We start from the raw sequence: 18607 nt of genomic DNA, 5'->3' as shown, positions 1-18607 counted from the left end.
ACTTTACCTGCTTGAATTAGGCTTTTATGAGCAGCTATTGGTGGATTTAGCAGTTCAAAGTGCATCTCTGGACTATAGGGGCACGCAGGTACGAACTGCCAATACGGAGTACTTTTCTCCGGGGCTGCTTGCAGCAGTGACTGGGAGATGGATCCTCAGTTCTGGGAGATTGCTGGCAGCATCACTATGGAGGGAGGGTAAACAGAAGAAAGTTATCACCTGGCCACTATTGTGTTTCTCCTACTGGAGGTTCAAGATTTTGGAAGCAGCTGACACATTCACCCTCAGCTACAGGAAGTATGGACTGGCAGACCAGAAAAAGGATAGGGGAAAAATTAAAAAGTCCACTTGTACCAGTCCATTAAAGATTGGGAACTCGATGAAGACCTGGTGATGGGCATGTTAATCACCTTACAGGAGTAAAAGGGGACACAGGCCAATCTGGCTGAAGGTCTAAAGGGCAGAAATTTCCTTCCCTGTTGCTCCCTTACCAATGGGCTCAATAACTAAATGGCAATTGATCTCTCTTGGATCGACTGAGTAACAACATCTATGCTTAGTTCATGAAGGTGTATTTCACGCTGGCCATGAGGTGTAACTGGCAGGATATCCTTACGTATAATGTGTCCACTTGTGTTGTATGACACAATACTAATCAACTTTTAACAAATTTAGTAAAATGGAAAAACCTCTTTTAGTTCACTTTTTCACCAAACATCCATTACAAGACTAATTGTTAATCTTTTTCACCATCAAACCTACATGCCTTCACTCTCTACTGAATCAGAAATTCATCCAATGTATGTTATAACGTAAGTAATAAAAACATTACAATAAAAATTTGATTTTACACATCTTTACAGGTCCCAGCTGAAGCTGCATTCAAATTAAATTTATAGAATGATGAGACTATTGATTCCTTCGTAAGAACTCCAGTGAATTTTTAATAAGGTTTTTATGTATCTAAAAGAACAAATGGCTAGGGATAGATCATTAAAATGTATCCAGTCTTTTATAAGTTTAGATCTCTTTGTTTACTGTTAACCGAAAAACAAACTCAGGATCACATTTTTAATGAATACCCAGTTATCTGAAACTGATATAATCTTAAACACCAGATGTATTCATTTTAATGTAGCTTTTAGAGTCCAGAAGTTGCAATAAAGAAAAGTCAGATAATATAACTGAATTCACCATAAACACTGACTCTGGGCTTTTTGGGGACAGGAATTTCTGACGGGGCCAATGTATGCCAGGATTCCACTACAGAAGTGCCCAGGCATAAATTTTGTTGAGTTTCAGGGTGCGCTGAAGAAGCAACCAACTTCACAGGGGCAGCCACTGGAAAGGTGACCATTTCTTCACCTGTCCTAAATTCCAGGACTTCTGCATTCTCATCCACCTTTGAGAATATGCGCTACCGTTTAAAAGACAAGTATTGCCATGATCTGTTCACGGAAGGTGGAAAGACTTGGTTAAAGGTACTCAACTAAGACTGCTTGTGAAGACTTTTAACCATATCTTGGGACTCAATGCATGTATTGGGGGGTGAGGGAAATCAAGTCTTGTACATAGGAAGCCTACCCCAACATTCTCTATTACTCTTTGAAAACATTCTATTTCAACACGATTACTGAGCTAGGATCTGAAAGCTATTCAATGGGCTTCCCAATGGGTATCCCACTTTCCTTGACTATGTGCTAGAGGAAGAGGAGAAAGGGGAGCAGGAGGCTGTAAGAGAAGCCAGATTAATCAGGCAGAACCATAGGCGAGGCAGACAATCCTACCACATCCAGGATGTACTCCAACTGGCGGGATGTAACCAGTGGTGTTCCATATTGGGGCCTCAGCTTTTCACTACATTTATCAATGACTTAGATGAAGGAATAGAGAGCCATATATCCAAGTTTGCAGATGACACTAAGGTTGTACAGTAAGTAGTGCAGATGGGAGCAAAAAGTTGCCAAAGGACATTGATAGATTAAGTGAGTGGGCAAAACTGTGGCAGATGGTCTACAGTGTGGAGAAGTGTGAAGCCATCCACTTTGGACCCAAGAAAGACAGATCAGAATATTTTCTAAATAGCGAGAAGCTAGGAACTGTGGAGGAGCCGAAAGATTTAGGGGTCCATGTATAGAAATCACTAAAAACTTGTGGACAGGTACAAAAAAAATCAAAAAGGCTAATGGAATGTTTGCCTTTATCTCAAGAGGGCTGGAACACAAAGGGGTAGAAGTTATGCTGCAATTGTATAAAGCTCTAGTTAGACCACATCTAGAGTACTGAGTTCAGTTCTGGGCACCCCACCTCATAAAAAAACAGTCTGCTAAGACCTGCAAACCTTCGTTCAGTGCCTTCACATTGAGAGGACAGACTTGCCTGGATAGTTCATGAAGCAAGGAATGATTTGAAGACTTTCTCCAGGCTGCTCTGCAGCAAATTAGGATGAGAGGGCTGTCCTCTGAGGAGAGATCGAGTAGAATGGGCCTATGTTCTCTGGAGTTTAGAAGAATGAGAGGTGATCTCACTGAAATGTATAACATTCTTAGAGGGCTTAACAGGGTAGATGCTGAGAGGTTGTTTCCCCCGGCTGGAGAGTCTGGAACTAGGGGTCCTAGTCTCAGGATAAGGGTCGGCCATTTAGGACTCAGATGAGGGGAATCTTTAGAATTCTCCACCTCAAAGGGCCGTGGATGCTCAGTTGATGAATATATTCAAGACTGAGATCGATAGATTTTTGGGCACTAATGGAATTAAGGAATATGGGGATAGGGTGGGAAAGTGGAGTTGATGTAGAAGTTCAACCATGATCTTATTGAATGGCAGAGCAGGCTCGATGAGCTGTATGGTCCACTCCTGCTCCTGTTTCTTATGTTCTAATGTTCTTATTAAAGCTCTCTCAGATGTTGATACACAGCAGGGTAGTGGATTCCACTACTATCCTCAGCGTTTGTCACAGTAGTAGTTGTAGGTGTCAGGGAGCAAGGACCTAGGTTGAGACTTCAGTGTGTTACCATGCGTTAAAGGATGTGAGATGCTGGACATGAGTGTTGTCACTTGACTTTGCTTCTGGGACAAAGAACATGATACCATGTGATACCCTAAAGTAGCAATGCTTGACTATTGTTCTAGGGAATACCCACGTGCTGCTTGGTGATTCATCTGAAAATATTCTTACTTTTGCTGACCTAAACTTCTTCTGACACTGCAAGAGGGTCCTTGAGGTTATGGTGGGCCACTTATAGCCACAGCCATTTCCTTTACATGGCTGCATGTGATGGTTTCTTCCATGGCACTCCGACTGTATCCCTCCTAGCACTTCTACATCAATTTCTGGGAATTTAGATGCTTACCCTTTCCCTTCTTTAGCAGTAGCAATTTCAGTCTTTCTTCCAAGAGCTTGCTCAGCCCTTTAAATAGGGCAGTTGCACCCTTGCTCTACCTTCTTCCTGAATTTTGGAGTTTCCCCTGGTGTATCTGACCCACTGCTGGCAGATTCAGGTCCTTGTCCTGCCAAGATAAAACAAATTAGCTGATCCCAGGATTCCCACAGGGTCCGCCTCCTACAATTTCCACAGGTATGTCCTGCCCCACTGCACTTGACTGCAGTGTTGGGGACCCAGAAATTTCAAGGCTAATATGATACACTATCTGTTTACAACAGTACAGGTGCTATATTCCAATAGCCTTCCCATATTTACAGTCTCCTTTATACAAAAGTAAGGTAGCTGGATTTCAGGTAAATGTCAGTTACTCACACACAAAAACATTCCTGTTCATTGTCTTTCTCTCAGTTTGGATGTCCTACAAAGATTTTAAACTTTAGACAGTTGACATGACTTTCTTCCTGCTCGCGTGTTCTTCAAATCCAGACAAATGCAGTTTGTTGTTAACAATCACCTACTATGTACCCAGTAAGAATCCTCTTCAGTCTGACATACCCATGGTGCATGCACACCTCTGTTACACTGACAATGTACCACAATTCCCAACCTAATAAATTCAAACCTTACTGTACCAGTATCACATTCCCACAGTCTCTAGCCATATGCAGCCCAGATTCCAGAGGTCAAGTTAAGCATTATGTCACCCAATCTGATGTAAATCCTCAGCCTAAAAATAAGTATTCACTGACAGTCATTGTAAATAACTCTATTTACTGCTTTAACAATATTTTTACTTCTTTATCAGAACAATTCCAATAATGATAAGATAATGGCCCGTAATTTGTGGTCAGCGGCAAAGCGAAGGTACTCATCGCTTACCTCGAAGAAAGCTACCCACAGAGATCTCACGATCTCTGTGGAGTAAACTTGAGATTTCTCGACGTGTAATTGATTGTAACACTGTGAATAGGGGATTCCGAGCGTAGTGCAGCAGTGACGTCATCAGGCTGTCGAAGCAGCCAATCATATTGAAGAATTCTCACAGACAGCATACCAGGAAATAATAAGCAGCTTTTATCTTCACTTTTTAAAATGGTAGAGAACAAAATAAATATTGGGACTTTCACATGGGGATAAGGTAGAATCTGAAAAGCCATTAACAAACTTTAGAAAAAATATTTTCTTTTTAAAATTGTAATTTTTATCATCAATAGAGAAATTTGACATTCCACAAATATAAAAATTAGTTTTTCAGAGCCAGAACGGTTGTTTAGCAGTCAATATGCTGTTAAAACCCCAGTTCCACCAATTCCAACAAGGCTTAACATTTAATGGGGTATTTAACAGCGATATTAGTGCAGAAAAGCTGAACTTTTCGTCAGTTCCACTGATTTCTGGCTATGGTTGGGGGGGGGGGGGGGGGGGTCCGCAGTGCAGCCTGTGTCGGAGCAGTGACAGACTGCAACCTCAGGATTTCCATGTTTAGCTAAATCCTGAAGTTATAGTCAGTTTCAAAGAGGTAAAGATAGTGAATGTTGACAGTTTGCCATCATTACCCACCAAAAATCTGGGCCAACATATAACAGTGCATTTCCTATAAGTCAGAACTCAATCCACTAATGTTGTCTTCTTACATTGTTGCTTTCTAATTGTAATTTTGCTTCTGTTATTCTCTATATGCGTTTTCCTACTTCCTGGTATAATCTAGCTTTTCAAGATTACACAATCTTACACGAGGTTGCCTCCAGGCAGAACAATTAACTTCTGACATGGACATCTGCAGTGATCTTAAGCAGGTTAAGAAAATATTCTTCTGCAGACAAGATTAATAAGTGAGTTTTCCTTGTACTCATCGAGCACAAGTAAATGAGTTACATTCAATATGGCACAATGAATGTTTAAAATTAATCCATTTATATATTTGCAGCAGAGACTTTCCATATTACATGTTGAAGCTCACATTAATCACCCCATCATCAGTAGCACATAGTACTACTTATATGGTCAAAAGTTCTGGTTCCTATGCAAACACCAACTGTGTTTCTAAATATTGCTGCAAACTGAATGCTGGCAAAGCACCAAAAACACTGCAATATGATGTTGACCTTAAATAGGGGATGACATTTCCTTGGTTGTTCCGGAAACTTCTGTCATAAATCTGGCGGAAGTCTGATGGAACAGCTCGAAACTAGGCAGGACCTGGTTAGGCCAGGTTCCAAACTAAGCTGGGGGTTCTTGTCAGCAGCAGAGCTTCTGCCCACCCCTTCCAAGGTCATTGAGAAGGATGTAAGTGGGCTCCAACAAGGTGTTTAACCCAGGAAAGTGGCTTGGCCCCCCAAAAGATGAGGAGAATTTTGTTTTTAATATTTTAGTGTCAGTAAGAGGCTCCTCTGGGGTGTGAGAGGAGCCTGGGCATCCCCCAGTCGGCAGGCTGTTTCCACCAGCATGGGCATGGCAGGCACCTGAAATAGGCCAATAGCAAAGTGGATGCCCGCCAGCGCCATGCTAATGAGGTGCCCTCCCATTGAACCAGAAACTCCAGCAGGATCAGTGCTGGAGGGCACCAGTGGCCATTGTAACTGCTGGGATCCTGGCCTGCCAACTTTTCACCCTAGGAGTCTGAGGAATTAAACCAGGTACACAGAAATCCAATTCTGGGCACCACACTTTAGGAAGGATGTAAAGGCCTTAGAGAGGGTGCAGAGAAGATTTACAAGAATGGTTCCATAGATGAGGGACTTCAGTTACGTGGATAGCCTGGAGAAGCTGGGGTTGTTCTCCTTAGAGCAGAAAAGGTTGAGAGGAGATTTGACAGAGGTGTTCAAAATCATGATGGGTCTAGACAGAGTAGAGAGAAACTGTTCCCATTGGTGGAAGGGTCGAGAACCAGAGGACACAGATTTAAGCTGATTGGCAGAAGAACCAAAGGCGACATGAGGAAAACCGTTTTTATGCTGCGAGTGGTTAGGATCTGGAATGCACTGCCTGAGAGGGTGGTGGAGGCAGATTCAATCATGGCTTTCTAAAGGGAATTGGATAAGTACCTGAAGGAAAGAAATTTGCATGGCTACGGGGAAAGGCAGGGGAGTGGGACTGGCTGAAGTGCTCTTGCAAAGAGCCGGCACGGGCTCGACAGGTCGAATGGCCTCCTTCCGTGCTGTAACCATTCTATGAGGCTGATTTTCTCAATGGGGAGCTTTTGGAGGCGGGACTCCCACTTGTCGGTTTCAGTCCCGCCTCCATCAACATCTGGCCAACCCACGCTATTTTCCCTTGATTGACCCAGCAGGCTTAGCAGGCCAATTAAGGGAAAGCCGGTTACAGAGAACGTCATTTTTGACAGATGAATTGTCATCGTTTGACTGCTCTGTGAAGCTATCAAACGCTAACATTCTCTACTAATATAAAAGAAAATACTGCAGATGCTGGAAATCTGAAATAAAAACAGAAAATGCTGGAGAAACTCAGCAGGTCAGGCAGCATCTGTGAAGAGAGAAACAGAGTTAACGTTTCAGGTCGATGACCTTTTGTCAGAACTGGAAAAAAGCAGGAAATGGAGCAGATTTTTAAGCAAGTGAAGAGGCTGGGAAAGGGGGAGGGGATGAAAGAACAAAAGGGAAGGTCTGTGATAGGATGGAAGGCGGGAGGGATTGAGAGACATTAAGAGATATTCAGGAGAAAAGGAGATGGTAATGGGACAGGTTAAGAAACAAAGGATGGCTCTAGATGAAGTGTGAATGGCGCTGGCAGAATGAGAGACAGCTGCCATGTGGGGGAGAAGAAAAAAGATACAGACAAAAAGTGTAGATGAAAAATACATATTGGCCTAGAAATTCAGTGCCCTTAGCACCGATTTTGCGGCGCTAGAGGGCCTAGCGCTGCAATTGGCGCCGGTTCCTAAATTGCCTGGGGCCCTTCCGCGGCGGTAGACCGGTAGCGCTGCGCCGGCACCGATGACGTCATCGGTGTGCGCAGCGTCCCGGTTGCCGTGGTAACCCGGCCCCAAGCCAAAATTCAGTTGCGCCCGCCTCGCCCGTGGCAGGCGCAACTAAGACTCCGGCAACAGAGTCTTCCCCCAGTGTGCGCCGGCGCATAAAGGTGGAGCGGCGGCCGGCCGCGTTCCCGGCGGCCGCCTGCCCGCACCTCCCTTCCCGGACTCCTGCATTCCCCCCCCCGCGGCCCTGATCAGTGTCTCATGCGAGCCCGGCACTTCCCCGAGGTGCCGGGCTCAGATGTCGGGTCAATCCGCCGGACAGTTGTCGGCTGCAGGCAGCTCCTCCTTAACAGGAGGAGGAGGCCTGCAGTTCCCCCGCCTGCCGCACCGCATCGGGTGCCGCAGCGGGGGATTAGCGCCGGGAAACCCAAGTTCACGCCCGTTTTGAGGCGCTAAAGGAGGGTTTTAGCGCCCGCCGCCGTCTGGGCCCGGCGCACCCGAATTTTCGTCGGGCGCTGTCGCATTACCGCTGGCGCAAACTTTCTGGCGCTACAGCCCTGGCAAGACCAGAACCCAATTTCTAGGCCATTATATATATATATATATGATAGGGGCCGAGGTTATGATCTGAAATTGTTGAAATCTATGTTGAGTCTGGAGGGCTGTAAAGTGCCTAATCGAAAGATGCGGTGCTGTTCCTCGAGCTTACACTGAGCTTCCGTGGAACAACGCAAGAGGCCGAGGATGGTGAGGTCTGAGTGGGAGTGGAGCGGTGAATCAAAGTGACAGGCGACCGGAAGCTTACGGACTGAATGGAGGTGTTAAACAAACAAAAGTGCAGTACTGACATTCTCTGTAGTTTGATGAGGTCTTGAATTCAAGACCTCATCAAACTTCTTTCTTTTGCAGAAATGAGATGGTTGTTGCATTGGAGAATGCAATGGCCATCTGTCATCTCCAACGCGGAGGTCCGACACTCTCCGCATACACACTGACTGAAGCCTGCAGGAAGAAACAAAGGTAAGTACACTTTTACTAACACTTTGCACTTACCTCAGATATTCACCTCTCCACATTTGCACCCATCACTTACCTTCACAGCACACTTTTGCACCCCCCCCCCCCGACCCCCGCAGACCCAGTACTCGCCTCACTGACCTGGCGGGTTTCGGAGCCTTCGGGAAGCCCGCACTTGTGAAGGCAAAAATGGGATAATTCTATTTTCTGCCTGTTAACTACCTGTTAACAGGCAGTTAATAGGCTTTAATCCCTTCCTGCCTCCACGGAGACGGGAGCCGGCGCGGGACAGCTACCCGCCTCCTAGCAAGATCGCGCCCAAAGATTCGATGAAACTGTACACCAGTCATCTCAGTCATACAGCTAATCGCTATGATATCATTATCAACACTGTGAATGGCTATCACTGTTGTGAAGACCCTGATTACATTCACTCGTGCTATTTAGAGAACATTGATTGACACCCCTCGTATTAGTTTCAAACCTTGCTCCAACAATTGCATGTTGTTTTATCGTCTTGTGCAGACATCTGAGTTTTGACCTGGGGAGAGACTAGGCCTAGATTAGCCAAAAATGAAATTGAAGGCCCTCTATATTCCACCAGACTTGTCTTCAAATAAAAACTCTAAGCATAGCACAAGGCTCAAATTAAACATTTTATGCTAGTTTCAAATAAGAAAAGATAGATGGTTTTAACAATTTAATGTACAATACTACTTTAGATCCAGGCAATAGGGTTAACCTTAAAGTGTTGAATTGCCCAACCACTTTACAGAATGCAGATCTCCCATATACACACAATCTAAAATCTGCTAAATTCTCTAATCTAAGTGAAAGTTCTTTTAAATACACAGTACATATTAAAATTAATATTTCACAACTCATGATAGACTCAAATGATTCCTGGCCAGGGCTGCTCTAAAACCTTATACTGATAAACCCTGAGTCATCACATTTTAAAATTAAGTGAAAAGTGCTCTCACTGCAATATTATCAATTTATTAAAATTCTTTACGAATGTGTAAATATTGTTGCACTGCAGAATTCAAATAGTTAGTATTGTCCTGTCCCAAAATTCCATATCACTTAGGTGCAAGAAATTAAATGATTGATGTGTCACTTATTTTTTTTAAAAGAACCAGTCAGCAAGAGCAATACATTACACAATCTAATCTCCACTTGTATAAATAGAAATACATGCATTATCCACAGTGAGGTATTCATTAAGTCCTACTCACTGGCTTACATTGAGGTATTGGAATCCAAAACAACCCCAGCACAAATATCGGTGCCAGGCTGAACAGCATTATTAAGCAGTACAGGTGACCTCCATTGTATTTTAAAAGTCGTCTGTTAAAGCTCAGCAATGTAATCAAGCAATCCAAAAATTCTGATAAAGTTTTTAAACAAACAAAAGTGCAGTATTTTTCAGGGGTGCAGTGATCCTGTTAATTTGTTTCCAAAAGGATTTTCACCTTGAAAATATGTGTGTCAATAATCTATCAAGCAAGCTACTGAGAAATCCACACAGGGAGAATATCTGTTAGCTTGATATGGAGTGCACACTCTCTCTGCATAAGGATGCAACCCATTTACCCAAGTCCAGAGAGCGTAGGCAAGGCTCAGGGACCCACAAATGTCTGCAGGTGTACTGATGATGTTTAACCAGCTAAAACTGTGCAACTAAACAGCACAGAGTACTGATAATCTTCCCATTGCGTGTCCAGCAGGACCACCTTGCCTGTTAGAGCTTGGCTTGCAGGGTTACCTGAAGCCCAATGGTAAAAAGCTCACTTCCCAGAGACAGGACAACCCAATCCAGGTCCCATTAATCAGTCAGGTTAATCGTTGAATTACGAACACAAGAAGAAAAAATAGGCAACATAGATAGCTATTTCAAAATAGCCATGGATGAAGTTCAGAGATATCTAGGGGTTTTAGTGGGCTGGTCACTTAACATGTCCATCAATGCAGAGCAGTAATCAACAAAACCAAACAGAAAGCTGAACTATAGATTTAAAACAGTAGAGTACAAAAATGTAGGGAATCATACAAACTCTATATTGTTCTGTTGAGTTTTGTTCACAAAACATGAGAGAAAATCAAGTCCTGGAAGGGGTACAGAGAAGACTGATCCTTAAGGTTGGATTTTCATGGGGAAGGCGGGTTGAGGCTGGGGGCTTCGATGCAGGCGGGAAACCCAGGAGAACGGGTTTCCCGCAGGCCCTGCCGATTTTAACAGGATGGAAATCGGATGCCTCGTGAGGGGGTCTTCGATTGCGGGGGGTGTGTTAGGTAGGGACCCTGGATCCAGGAGGTAGGTATAAAGGCACTTACCTCCTGGATACAGCAATCCCCAGCTTGCTGTAACTGCCAGGTTTTATGAAGTGTGTAAAACCCGACCAGATGCAGGTAAAAACAAAATGGAAGGTAAAGAAGAAGCTTCCAGCCTTATTATAATATTTAAATTAACATCACACTTCCTGGGAGCGGGTTGGCTGCCCGCCCCCGCCTCCATTAAAACCGGAAGTGGATGAGTTGGAGGCGTGTTCAGGTCGGGAATCCAATTTTTAACAATTTAACTACCCCACACTCCAAACCCACCTGTCTTTTAGGTTAAAATTCCCCCTTAGTGTCAGATAAGTGAATTTTGAAGAAAGATTGGAGAAACGTAAATGGTACATCAACTTCAGGCGAGGAGCAGATGTTTAATGCGAATAGCCAAAAGTTACCGTCCAAGTTACATGCTCCGTTAGTTTTGTGAAAATGGCATTTCGCTGTCTGCCTCATCATTAACATGCATTGAATGTCACGAAGTTGCTGTATTTGCATGGTAGGTACGAACTAAACCCACCACAGATATTTTGGACATATTAATTAATAGTATAAGTACCCTTTTAACAATGTGATAATTGTTCATTATAAAAATCAGCCTCTCTGGCACTGAAAATTGATGATTGCAAGTGTGGTGTCTAATTCCTTCAGGAGTTGAATTTTTCAGGGAGATTTTAAAGATGTCAAATTTTAATTTTTCTTTCTTACTTTTTCTTTCTTTGTTCTCTCTGTTAATCCAACCTTTCTTTCCCTCTCTTTATTTCTCTTTCTGCACCTGATTTGACATTGAATTCACCCACTCTAAATAACCCTCCTTCTCGGTACTTCCGCTGTTTATTTCCCAATCAGTAAGTCACATTGGTTAAGGAGAGACCCTGTTGCTTTCCTGGTTCACTCAGGTCCTAGATGCCCCTTTTCTCTCGCTGCACCATTTTCAGCTTGCACTTTCAGCAACTTTGAGGGCAAAATGTTTTTGAGCTGAAGCGTGCAGCAGCAGGTCTAACTAATGGCAGATGCCTTTGGATGCCCTGCTATAGCAAAATCTGCCCCATATGTTTTCCTCATGCTTTTCTTACATGTCTGACTGAGATGACCATTGCATAGTATATAGCCTTTAACGACTCCTTCCAACATGTTAAAATCCATTTATAGGCTACTAGCTGGGGGGAGCCCGGCTTTGCCAGGGCTGTTTTGGGCCGGGCGGTTTAAATCGAGTGCCAGGCTTTGGGGCCTCTCTGTGTCCCTCTGTGAATCTGGTGCCGGGCAACATTTTAAATCGAGTCCCAGGCTTTCGGGCCCTGTCTGTGTCCCTTTGTGAATCTGCTGCCGGGCAACATTTCTACCTTTTAATACCTTGAAAGATGAAAGTGAAAGTACTTATAAAAGGTTTTTGGTAAATCTTATGTTATTTTTAAAAGAGAAACTAACTTTTTCAAAGCTGGATGATCAAAGGGCTTTCAGGCCCTGTCTCTCTCTCCCTGTGTGAATCTGCTGCCGGGCAACATTTCTACCTTTTAATACCTTGAAAGATGAAAGTGAAAGTACTTATAAAACATTTTTGGTAAATCTTATGTTATTTTTAAAAGAGATACTAACTTTCAAAGTAGTTTGAGCTGGAAGCTGAAGTCATGGCAGTGAAACAATGGCTGCCACATCCCCGAGATGAAAACGATTAGTCCCGCCCACACACACACACACACCTATTGGCCAACCATCAGGGGACCGTACTGTAGGATTGGTCAATCGTGACGGCACAGGATTGGTCGAACCTTGACGTCAGTCAATCAATGCTAGCAGATAATGAGTTTAATTTTGAAGGTTTTTTGCATAAGGCGCGAACAATTTTCGTCCGACCGAAAAGTAAATACGCTTACGAGCGTCCCAGAAGCGTAAGCTTTCTTCGGAGGTAACGCGCGCGTAGGTACGCCGTATAACTTTCGAGCGCATAGCCGGACAGACGCACACCCGAGGACAGACAGAAGGACAGACAGAAGGACAGACAGATCGACTCGTTTATATATATAGATTAACCCATTGACTTCTTTGAAAATAATTAACATACATAGGGGGAGAAATTCAGTATCGCCCCATTTGGGGCGCCGTTATCGGCCGGGCACAAAGATTAGCGCCTGGCGCTAATTATCGCCTCCGACTGCAAACTTGGCTTTTATCGCCCCTGGAGGTGATTGGAGCGCTAAATCAGGCTCTACACACCTGTCTTAAGGCGCAAAGGCCGAGGAGCGAGGCGCTACCTCAGAGCGCTGGCAAAGCTCATGTGATGTCAGTCAGCAATGGAACACAGACACAATGGCGCCGGCCAGTTCTTAAAGGGGAGGGTCGATCTTGTGCTCCATCCACATCCTGCTCATTGCAGCCTTGAATCTCAGCCTGGAAAGACCTGTACATCAAATCTGCTGGAAAGAACAATGGAGAGGCCCAGGGAAAGATCTCAGAGTGCAACCCCCACAGTCTCTTCTAAATCGATACAAGGAAGGGCAAATCAAAATGAACCTGCAAAGTGCTGCTCAGTACCCAAAACTCCTTCACACAGCGTTGAATCTCTCCAGAAGTTTCTCTCTCTCTCTCTTAGAATGCATGGTGCAAAAATGTCACCAACAAAAAAAGGCAGGAAGCGGTTGCCTTTAAATAGCGCTCCCCCAGTCCCTTCCTGACTGCAAAACGCTCCCCTCAGCCTGTCGTTGCTAGCGGCAGGCAGTGCCACTCAATATTCGGTCCGGGGTGCTACCGGGACGTTGCACACTCGACTGACGTCACGATCTGCCGGCGCAGGAGATCGTGGCGGTAGTGTTTAGTGCCGCCGCAACATGTCTAGTTAATTTCGTGAGCGGCGCAAACATCACCGCGTACGGGCGCTAGTTGCTTTGTGCCCCATTAGCGCCCTCTTAAGGTGCTAACGGGAGGCGCAAACCAACTGAATTTTCCCCCCATAATCTCTTAAAGGCAATTTTCCAACATCACGTTTTCAGTGGGGAGCCTTACCAATTGGGAGCACACTTTGGAAATTTGGGTGTGTGGGGTGCATGGGTTTCCAGCCATTCATTTAAATGGCCAGAAAATTATGCACAGTACATTTCATAATTTCTGATAACATTACTGGTAGGTGAGCCTCCCACTGCTATCACAAAATTAGAAATGTATCTCTTTGATCTCTATTTGTTGTTCTCCCTGCATCCTGTGTTTTGGTCACTCCTATAAAGGGATCCACCTATCTTCCCTTTCCAGTTCTGATGAAGGATTCCACCCAAAATGCCAACCAATCTTCTTTCTCTTTCAGGTGTTAACCTACATGTCCAGCATTTTCTGTTTTAGTTGCGATTTCCAGCATTTGCAGGGTTTTTTGTCTCTGCTAAAAACTAAAATGTGTACATTGTCTGCCCAATATATGCTACACAGATTCCAGTGGGAAAAATCTGTTAAAAGGGATGGATATGACACATATTCCCCAATTTACTGAATCAATGGCCGATTAGTAAAAAAGTATGTTGGGGGTAAAATTCAACTTCAGCGAGGGTGCAAAACAGATCGGACATCCATTATCCACATGGCCAAATTTTCATTTCCATTGACTCCAACTTGTGTAACAGGCGGCTGATCTGCTACTGACGGTTTCGCGCCTCCACCAAAGTTGAATTTTATCCCTGTAGAATGAAAATATATATTATGGGTTCCCCTGATAGCTCAGTGGATAAATGCATCACATGGCCTAGTATTAAGGCATACAGACCAGGAAGATGCCAGGTTTGATATTTGTCTCCCCTAAGTTAGTCCAACTCAACAGGAACAGTGGTAGGAACACTACAGTTGGCTCAAGACAGAAAGAGAAAAAAGAAATTAGCCACAGATTAACTTCTGATTGCTATCCAATGACCTGGAAATTGTATGTATGTGAGCATCAAGAGAAGTCAGGTTTCTTGCTGGAATGCGATGCCTATGCAGTCAAACAATCTGCTAAAACTCAACTCTAGGCACAGACTTGAAGAATGACCAAATAGATGAAGTACTCACAATCTGTCAGTGCTTGTGGAACCATGCTGCCTTCAGGAGCAATTGAACACAAAAGAAAAGGATATTATATATTGGACCCCAAGCTTTTTGGTTTATTTAACCTTGCATTTGGGGGTAATATGATCATAATTTCACTTGGTGCTATATGTAATATTCTTATTTTTGAAAATATTTGGCAGTAGTGATATTGAGTCATAATTTGAGGTTATCACTACAAAATTAAACAGAAATATGACAACAAGATCACATCAGCAATAGAATCCATCAATTAAAATGACATTCAGTGAACTTGTTGCAAAACTCTAGACAATGCTAAGACATCACCTGGAAGCATAGGGAGGCTGTTCAAGTTCCTCTTCATCTCTTGCCAGGACACATATCCATCCTTCAGTGATATCAAGGAGGTTGCCAGTCACATTTCTAAATTTTCAATCATTTTGCCATAGAAGGAGTCTTGAAGTAACTTGAATTGAGGTGTTGCTTCTACATTAAATCTTGCTCTCAAGAGTATTAGGTTCACAGGACAACCACATGCCTGAACCACTGGAACAAAGAGAGGGTTGGTATGTTCATGAGCGCTTCTGAAAGCTAACTGCTGAATTTGTTATGCTTAACGATGTGGGAAAATAGGTTCAAACACTTCTGGTAGACAATTACACTTGAGATGTTTGAAGGAACTGATTTCATTCATACACAGCAGGAGTTAGTTGACAGGAATCTCCATCCAGGCAGGAGCGATAGCTGGTTTAACTGCAAGTTCTTCTAACTAACCCGCAAACAGGAAATGAGTTGAAGGTCAAGCCCTAAACTTCCTGTGGGTACAGACAACAAAAGAAGAAACACGTGTTCTTGGTTAGTTGGTACGGTCTGCTGAGAGAGGCAGGTAAGGTCTAATCTACCTTAAGTCTATCTTAAGACGAGAGCTGATCAAGCCCAGAGTAAGCCATTGTCTGATTCAGTTGACCTAAAGAAGTGATGCTTTGTCTGCAACTCTTCAACCAGAGGAAACAGTCTTTCCCAATTCACTCTAATAAAATCCTTTTGGTTTTAAGAACCTCTATTAATGCCCCTATATCGGTCTCTCTACTCCAACAACAACTACAACTTGTATTTATATAGTGCCTTTAATGTAGTAAAACGACCCATGGCACTTCACAGGAACGTTACAAAACAAAATTTGACACCGAGCCACATAAGGAGAAATTAGGGCAGGTGACTAAAAGCATCTAAAAGGAGGAAAGAGAGGTAGAGAGGCGGAGAGGTATAGGGAGGGAATTCCAGAGCTTCGGGCCTTGGCAGCTGAAGGCACGGCCACCAATGGTTGAGCGATTAAAATCTGGGATGCTCAAAAGGCCAGAATTAGAGGAGCGCAGATATCTCAGGGGGTTGTGTGGCTGGAGGAGATTACAGAGATAGGGAGGGGCGAGGCCATGGAGGGATTTGAAAATAAGGATGAGAATTTTAAAATCGAGGCGTTGCTTAACCGGGAGCCAATGTAGGTCAGCGAGCACAGGGGTGATGGGTGAACGGGACCTGGTGCGAGTTAGGACATGGGCAGCAGAGTTTTGAATCACCTCAAGTTTACGTAGGGTAGAGCATGGGAGGCCAGCCAGGAGTGCTTTGGAATAGTCAAGTCTAGAGGTAACAAAGGCATGGATGAGGGTTTCAGCAGCGGATGTGCTGAGACGGGGCGGAGTCGGGCAATGTTACGGAGGTGGAAATGGGCGGTCTTAGTTATGGCACGGATATGTGGTCGGAAGCTCATTTCAGGGTCAAATATGACACCAAGATTGTGAACAGTCTGGTTCAGCCTCAGACAAATGCTAGGGAGAGAGATGGAGGTGTGGCAGGGACTGAAGACAATGGCTTTGATTTTCCCAATATTTAGTTGGAGGAAATTTCTGCTCATCCAGTACTGGATGTCGGACAAGCAGTGTGACAATTCAGAGATAGTGGAGGGGTCGAGAGAAGTCGAGGTGAGGTGGAGCTGGGTGTCGTCAGCGTACATGTGGAAACTGCCGCTGTGTTTTCAGATGATGTCGCCGAGGGGCAGCATGTAGATGAGAAATAGGAGAGGGCCAAAGATAGATCCTAAGGGGACACCAGAGGTAACGATGCAGGAGTCGGAAGATAAGCCATTGCAGGTGATTCTCTGGCTACGATTAGATAGATAAGAATAGAACTAGTTGTGAATACTGCCAGTATCTGATCTCTCCTCATAACTAAACTTTGACGTCCCTGGTACCATCCTGGTAATTCTACACTGGATGCATTTTATGGCCCGGACTTGTTCTCAGCGAGCTTCTAAGGGTAGATTTTGTTTAATTGGCATATTTTCCAGCATGGCGCCATCTACAGGGGATCTGTGGTGTCTGTGAGCAGGACTAGAAACAGCGAGGCTCTTCAACCAATCAGATTGAAGAATCATTACTGAGCCATGCAGAGTCCAAACCAAGAAGCATAAAGCAGGAAATTGGCGTATTTTCCAGCATGGCGCCATCTACAGGGGATCTGTGGTGTCTGTGAGCAGGTCTAGAAACAGTGAGGCTCTTCAACCAATCAGATTGAAGAATCATCACTGAGCCATGCAGAGTCCAAACCAGGAAGCATAAAGCAGGAAATACAAATTAAATTTAAATGATGTACAAAAATCAAAATAAAGATTGGGAAATACAGATGGAATTAAGGGAAAGAGATAAAAGAGACAGACAAAGTTAAAAAAAAAAAAATTCTTTTTTTTTAATCTCCAACACTAATTTTCTTTTTAGAGAATGAGACTCCATCCTTGTAAAATTAATTTTTCAGGGCCAGAGAGGTTGTTCAGCAGTAATTATCATTTATCACACCATTAAAAACTCAATTACCCCTGAATGCACCAGCCCTAACTTTTTCAGCCGTTTTTAGTGCAGAACTAGTGGGCAAGAACAGCAAGTTCACGCCGTTGTAGTCATTTCAATGCCAAGTCTATCAGCGAGGACTGCAACAGTGCGCCCTGTCGAGGAGCAGGGTATCTCTGACAGCAACTTCCGATTTCCACGTTTAACTGTGCATGTGCATACGCCAGCGATTGCTGTCTGATTTACCCTGTAATAACGGTAGGCGCTGATAGCCTCACCATTATTATTACTGCAAAATCTAGGCCTATGTCTTTGATGTTCTTTCTATAATAGGATGCCCAAAACTGCACACACTGTGACCTAGCCATTGCCTTGTATAAATTTATCATGATCTCTTTGCTCTTGTACTCTATACCCCTATTTATAAAAGCCAGAATGCTTTTTTTATGGCTTTATCTATCTGCCCTTGCACTTTCAGAAATTTATGTATTTGAAGCCCAAGTTTTCTCTGTATCTTTACACCTTCAGTGTCTTTCCATGAATGTATGCACCCATTCCATGTTTTTCTTCCCAAAATGCATTAACTCGCATGTTTTCCACGTTAAATTTCCTGTCATCTGTCTGCCCATTTTGCTAACTTGTCCATACCCTCCTGAAATCTTTTACCGTTTCCTCATTCTTTGATAAACCCTCCACCTGCGTTATTAGCAAATTGTGAGATTGTGCTCCCTATGCCCAAATCTCAATCATCTAAAGAGAATAAAAGTGGAACCAGCAACACTCATTAACCCTAATCCTTTGTTTCCTGTATATCACTAATTTGCTATTCCACCCTATACCTGAATTTTTGTAACAAGCCTTCTATAAGAACATAAGAACATAAAATTTGGAGCAGGAGTAGGCCATACGGCCCTTCGAGCCTGCTCCGCCGTTCAAGAAGATCATGGCTGATCTTCGACCTCAAATCCACTTTCCCGCCAGATCCCCATATCCCTTGATTCCCCTAGAGTCCAAAAATCTATCGATCTCAGCCTTGAATATACTCAACGATTCAGCATCCACAGCCTTTTGGG

General features: G+C 43.8%; 1 long non-coding RNA gene across 3 annotated transcripts in view; it reads right to left on the bottom strand.

Annotated features, from left to right (window-relative positions):
- LOC147112681 (uncharacterized) overlaps nucleotides 1-15845 on the bottom strand; it is a 28663-nt gene extending 12818 nt beyond the window's left edge. Inside the window, exons 1-3 of one of the 3 annotated variants that reach the window (XR_015079546.1) lie at nucleotides 15022-15845; nucleotides 14698-14727; nucleotides 1833-3510 (exon numbers count right to left, since the gene is read on the bottom strand). This is a non-coding gene — a long non-coding RNA (uncharacterized LOC147112681). Of the gene's footprint in view, nucleotides 1-1832; nucleotides 3511-8486; nucleotides 12193-14697; nucleotides 14728-15021 lie in introns of those variants that run through there. The other 2 variants (XR_015079548.1, XR_015079547.1) reach the window with 2 other exon arrangements.
- Nucleotides 15846-18607: the final 2762 nt, after the last annotated feature.

This window comes from Somniosus microcephalus, chromosome 9 (genome assembly GCF_052327205.1).
Source record: "Somniosus microcephalus isolate GS21.2 chromosome 9, FLI_Smic_1.0, whole genome shotgun sequence".
Lineage (NCBI taxonomy): Eukaryota > Metazoa > Chordata > Chondrichthyes > Squaliformes > Somniosidae > Somniosus > Somniosus microcephalus.
This window is presented reverse-complemented; position numbering and strand designations above follow the sequence as displayed.